This window comes from Mercenaria mercenaria, chromosome 18 (assembly GCF_021730395.1).
Source record: "Mercenaria mercenaria strain notata chromosome 18, MADL_Memer_1, whole genome shotgun sequence".
Classification (NCBI taxonomy): Eukaryota; Metazoa; Mollusca; class Bivalvia; order Venerida; family Veneridae; genus Mercenaria; species Mercenaria mercenaria.
In genome coordinates, this window is record NC_069378.1 from 53,531,049 (window position 1) to 53,537,737 (window position 6,689).

The 6,689-nt window shown below is 35.1% G+C and overlaps 1 long non-coding RNA gene across 1 annotated transcript; it reads right to left on the reverse strand.

Moving 5' to 3' along the window:
• Positions 1-6,677, reverse strand: LOC123538445 (uncharacterized). Its single transcript, XR_006683721.2, has 3 exons — positions 6,597-6,677; positions 1,585-1,718; positions 1-1,215 (listed from the first exon to the last, which is right to left on the reverse strand). It is a non-coding gene; the product is annotated as an uncharacterized LOC123538445 (long non-coding RNA).
• Positions 6,678-6,689: the final 12 nt, after the last annotated feature.

Consider the following 6,689-nt stretch of genomic DNA (forward strand, 5'->3'; position numbering starts at 1 on the left):
TTGAAAACTTGACGATCCGATAAATTACATGCTGAATAATTGTTCTTTGATAAAAAAAACACAAAACAAAAAACAACTAATACTTTTCAAATCTATTTTTTAGTTTGCGGGAATAAAAAGCCTGATCGAAAGATATCGGTCAGTTTGTTTTATGAACTAGGGTCATTAGTTATTTATTACTCCTGGGTATCATGTGAAAAGTCATCTAGTGATACGGTGCTTAATAATGTTAATAGATGATTTATACGTTCGGGTACATTAAACATGGTATTTTTTGCCTCTAGCGATCTATAGCTAGTCCCCCGCATACTTCTTTATCTTTTTATCATTTTTGTTGTTGTTTTATCATTTGGGCCGCGCCATGGGAAAACCAACATAGTGGGTTTGCGACCAGCATGGATCCAGACCAGCCTGCGCATCCATGCTGTTCGCTTACGGTTTCTCTAATTGCTATAGGCTTTGAATGCGAACAGCATGGACCCTGATCAGACTGTTGATGCACAGGCTGGTCTGGATCCATGCTGGTTGCAAAGCCACTTTGTTGGTTTTCTCATGGCACAGCTCATTTAAATCCTATCGTTGTAGATTAAACACTAAACATTCCATGCTTCAATAAATACATGTGTTAACCAACATCATTGCCATTTTACAAGATTACACTTATTATGTCAATAGCCAAAGAATTAAATGTTTCGTATTGAAAAGACCGGTTCACTAACAATAGGCCGGCTGTTTATAGAAGATTATTTAACAACGGTGCCTTTTTAAATTGCAACCATCAAATAAAACTGAAATTTTATTTATGAGTTTAGATGATATTCTTTTATTACACGTTATTATTACTGTTATTATCATTATTATTACTGAGAATAGACAGTCTGGTTCTTTAACATGCGTTAACTTTCCCTACAGATGTATAGAGACAGTCATCTCTATTCCCGTGTACGTATATGTAGTCAGCTCAGTGTGTAACAAAGAACTATCTGTCTTTAAAATCACCAGATGGGAATGTGAATTTCTCCACTAGAATTGGAGTCCTTTTTAGCTTTTATGTTAGAATGCACTTAACTAATTTTTAATTTTCGTTGAAATCACTGATATTTGTAAACGCATGAGTTTGAGGAACCTAGGTAACCCATCTCTAACGTGCTGCGGCAGTCTTTGTAACATTCTTTTTTTTTCCAGCGTAATTCCATGGACCATTTATGTAGCAGTCTGAAATATATGTACACTTTGCATATAATAGTTGATACGCGTTTTATGAAACAGATGAATAGGTTTTATAGAAATTCAAACAAGCAAAAGTATAGCAAACTCTGTGTTATTATGTCTTAACTACTGTGACATAAATTTAATTTAATGTGTATGATATTTCGATGTGTATTCAAGTGTATACAAGAAAACATTAACTGCGCGAAGTCGCAAAGGGATGAGCAGAGTGTTCAAGCATTGCACTTGAACATATATATTAATTTATACTATTTATAAGTTTCTAAATGAATGGATGCAGTTTATACAATATCGACGATTTGCCTCTTATAGTTATGCAATTTGACATTGTTCTTAATTGATAAGCAAAATTACTTCAAAGTCATCCGTGGAAAAAGAGTAAAGGTCGACAGCTTTGAATCACAAAAAGATAAACACTGTGTTTGAGTTAGCCACGGTGTCGAATCCAGATCTACATTTCCGTAGTGTAGAAGTTGTGTCTCCGCAACCTGAAAGATGAAATGCAAAACAATACAACTGGAACAACATTTCACAGCCGACAAAAATAGAACAACGGCATCAATAATAATGTGAATGATGATGACGATAACATTTATAATCATTATAACTATTGACATGAAAGCCTTTCAATACGTGCTAAATTAAATGTTATCAAAAATAAGTTTTCAGATTTTTAGTTCTTAAAGGACCATCAAAATTTAGCATTACCCCCGAAGGACATTTATTATTTAATTTTTTTCACGTATTCATACGTTACTTTATGGCCGTCAGTAAAGGAAAACCTTAAACACATATTCTAAACACATGACGAAACAAAGCGCTGACAGCACAGAAAGGTTGTAACCCGCATTTGATGTGCATAAAACCACTCTTCTGTAACAGTTCAAGTCGCTTCCATGAAACAGTATAACATTCAAACCATTTGCCTTCATATTACATTATATACTAGAAATTCTGATCTGACTAAAACCATCAAGTGTCTTGAAACACACTGACGAGTCGGATAAGGCAACCCTACATCGGCTTAATTAACCCTTACCATGCTAAATTTCTATAATGGACTGGTCCATCTTTCAATTTGGGCAGTACCATTTATCATTTGAAGGGGAGTTTACTGAAAATTTACTGACTGAATAGCGAACAGTGCAGACCATGATCAGACTGCACGGATGTGCAGGCTGATCTTGGTCTGCACTGGTCGCAAAGGCAGAATCTTCTGCCGCCGGCAGGCTAAGGGTTAAAATTTACTATAATGGTACCAATGAGAAATACAGTGTCTATTTCATTAAAAACGCAAGTATTCACAAAGAGAATATAGATAGTAGAAATATTAGATATTCGAATTTAACAGTCAAAGGCACGCCCCTCCAGATCGTTCGAAAATTTTTTTAAAAAAATGCTAAAGCTATAGCTAAAAAATACTTCGATAAAAAACTGAAACATCAGATGGTTTGCAAGAAATTATTGAGCGTAGATGAAAGTCAGACTTGCATGAAATGGTGTTTAAAAGCAGCAATAATCGTTTCAACATCTACCAATATATGAATTATTGATGCGGTATGTAGCGATGTTGAAATACAAAATACTTGTGATTTAGTTGTGATCAAATGACATAAATTCTTTTAAGACGACATGGAAGAAAACATCAAAAATGAACAATATAAGCAGGTTGTTTTATTGTGATCGCATCATTTTGAACTTAATAAAAGCTAGGTCACTGTACCATCAGCTTTCAAATTCGTTAAAGGTCTGAATATAAAGTAGAAGCTTGCCATTTAAGTAAATTCCTAATTCAAATGCATTTTCATAATTTTGTTCCATACAATACATATCTTATGAAAGTTCAAATATCGTAGAATTGTGTCTAAATATTAACTACACATGTTATAGACGGCAAAAGTGAAACAAACAAAACTCCATTAAACTCAATAATTAAAAAAAAAATCTGCTTAAAATACGGATAACGCCAGGGTCATCCATTTATAAATATGCTTTAGAGTTAACTTCTTTTATAATAATTAAGAACGGTCATGCCATTGTACACTTGCAATCTTTACAGCAAGTAAATAATGAAAATATATCAAGTTACCCAGGCAATTTAACCTTTAGCCTGCTTTTGGCAAGTGATTTTGCCTTTGCGACTAGTGCAGACCAGCCGTGCAGGCTGATCATGGTCAGTGCAGACCAGCCGTGCAGGCTGATCATGGTCTGCACTGTTTGCTATTCAGTCAATAAACTTTCAGTGAACATCCCTTTCAATAAGAAGTGGTACTGTCCAAACTGAAGGACCAATCCATCTAGAAATTTAGCAGGGTAAAGGTTAACATTGTAACGACTTGATGATTGCCAAATACTATATAATTATATAAATTTTCGTATTTTTTGTTTTTATTTTAAAAGCAATTCATCATTAATTGATCTTCAAGTTTAGATTTTACATTAACATTGACATATGCTTTTGTCGCAAGATTGATAGAAACGTGCATACAGCACGCTTTACTTTAATATGTTTGTACAGCAGTAACTTTCGTATAAATGTCTTACCTGTATGCTATTGATAGGCCTATCTTCATTGTACAGAAAATGTTGTGCTAAAAGACAATATTTGTATCTACATTCTTACACGATGTATTTGTACAACGAAAAGCATTGTCTTCGGAAAAGTTGCTATGAAATTTGCAGTGGTGCGAGGTCAGGAAATATTATGCATGCATACACTGCCTGTTTATCCAGAAAATGTATGTACCATATTTTGCCGGACCATAAACATTATCTCAAAACAGCATGCCTCTTATGAATATCTTAATGTCATTTTCTAATACCCATTCTAACACAATCCGAATAATTTTCCTATTAAACATAGAAGGCTGAAAACTGTGTAATTTTACAAAAATACATTTTTCTGACGTCACGGTGATTACGTCATATCGTTAAAACGGCATGGCGGGGCGCCGGAAAAGAAATCAACAAAACATGCACTTTTTGATGGATGTCGTCAAACACGTACTTAAAAATCCTTGGTAATGTGTTAGAATCTGCGCCCTCGTGATATAATTCACTGGAATATCATGCTTGTAGATACATGTATGATACCCCACCCAGTCACATTATACTGACACCGGGCTGACCAGTCCTAGTACTATCCTCTTAATGCTAAGCGCCAAGCGAGGAAGCTACTGGTTTTACGTCTTTGGTATGACGCGGCTAGGGATCAAACCCACGACCTCCCGCACTCGAAGCGGACGTTCTACCACTAGGCTACCGAGGCGGTTAAAAAGTATTTAAATTAGCAAGAATGTGAGTATTCATGCAAAAATGTCGAATCCACCACACTGTAGTAATTGTGGGCAATACAAATCATATATAGAAGAGACGATAAAGAATTCGTCCAATTAGTGTCGTAATTATCTTTTTTATTTCATTTTATTATAAAAACTGATATTACACCCAGCTCAGATTGAAAATAAGTGTAACCATTAGTGATGAAGATACGAAAATAATGCTGGAAGTAGGAAATATAAAGTAGTTGTATTGTGAACATAAATTATGTTCTTTAGCATGTCAAAGAGTTTTGCATAAAATCAACAGAAAAAAAAAACAGCCATATAATATTTGCGTGAAAAAAATGGCATTCAGCATGGTGTCGATTTTTCTAACAAATTTTATCTAAGGTGTTCATAAAAAGAGCAGGTACATGAAAATAAAAATGTATAAATGTTTTGTGTTTCGAATGTTAAAATTTCCAGATAAAATAAAAATTCATAAAATACATAGAATTAACCAGAAAATTATATAGAGAAACAATCTGCTGGAGTTACTTCAACTGTTTAATGAGCCCGCCCGCTTAGCTCAATAGGTAGAGCGTTGGTCTACGGATCGCGGGGTCGTTCCTCGGGCGGGCGGGGCGTATGTTCTGCATGACTATTTCATGAACGACATTGTGTCTGAAATCATTAGTTCTCCACTTCTGATTCATGTAGGGGAGTTGACAGTTACTTGTGGAGAACAGGTTTGTACTGATACAGAATCCAAGAATACTGGCTAAGTTAACTGCCCGCCCTAAAAAAAACGGCGTTAAGCCAAAATAAACAAAAATCAACTGTTGATGAAGAAAGTTTATATATGAGAAATATGTCAGTCTAAAATAAGGGGAAATCCAGAATTACGCGGAAAAGGCTTGAGACTTCTCATAATTCTATCTTTATTCTGTACAATTTCCTGAAATTTTGGTAAAATATTCTTCCATTTAGTGGAGATATGCAAACTATCTAGCGGAATAAAATAGCAATTATGAAAATAGTGTTGCCATGTTGTACTCAAGTCAAAACTTAGAAATTTTGAGCAAATAAACCATTATAATGATGTCGACGATTTACCAATACGCTAGTCATAACATGCGGTACGCGATTACAAATTAGTTTTAGTTAAAATATTGACAGAAAAAATGAAAACGAAGCTACTGATACGTTTGTTGAATACGAGTAAAATATTAATCTTATGATATATTTGAGCCGCGCCATGGGAAAACCAACATAGTGGCTTTGCGACCAGCATGAATCAAGACCAGCCTGCACATCCGCGCAGTCTGGTCAGGATCCATGTTGTTCGCTTTCAAAGCCTATTGCAATTAAAGAAACCGTTAGCGAACAGCATGGATGCAGACCAGCCTGTCGCAAAGCCACTATGTTGCTTTTCCCATCGCACGGCTCATTTAATGATTTTAGTGTGAAATGCAACTGACACTGGTTTGTTGTGAAGGGATCACATGGCGACGTCGCGGACAACAAAAGAGTTCAGAAAACTGACCACAATATATCGTTGTTATACTGTTAGTGCCCGACGACACATAACTGAAACACAGTTGAAAACGGCGTTAAACCCAAAACAAAAAAAAAAAATAATTCTAAATTGAATTGGTGTAATGGCAATGCGCTCCACATACTGAAAGAAAACCTGAACATGCAAAATGGTGCAGCATGGTCGATTCCGACGCTCCAAGTCGGTTAACGTATCAATAGTTCTTTAAACAGTATCGTAACCGGTGTTACCATTTCCTAAATAACACCGTGATAGATAAGAGTATTTAATCTGAAACCTTAACATATTTTTTTATGTACAATCCGCTCTTGCATTCTGTATTATGATATTACAAACGTGTACTTTACATTTTTATGATTGTCGCGTTTAAAGTTGAAAACCAAATATAATGTCACACAGTGAAATTTGACGTGAGCCAACCTCCGTGTTACCATGGTTAAACAAATGTCATTAGATTTTAATATAATTGTACTGTAGAAGCTGTTTTTTTCTAGTTTTCGTATTGTTACATCACATAGTTACATAATTACGGAAATAAAATTTCTTACTGCAATGTTAGACGTCATTAAATTAATAATTCCGATAGCGGTATCTGTTTTCTGCTTTGTTCACCTAACTAAGTATGCCTCACTACGCGCCTG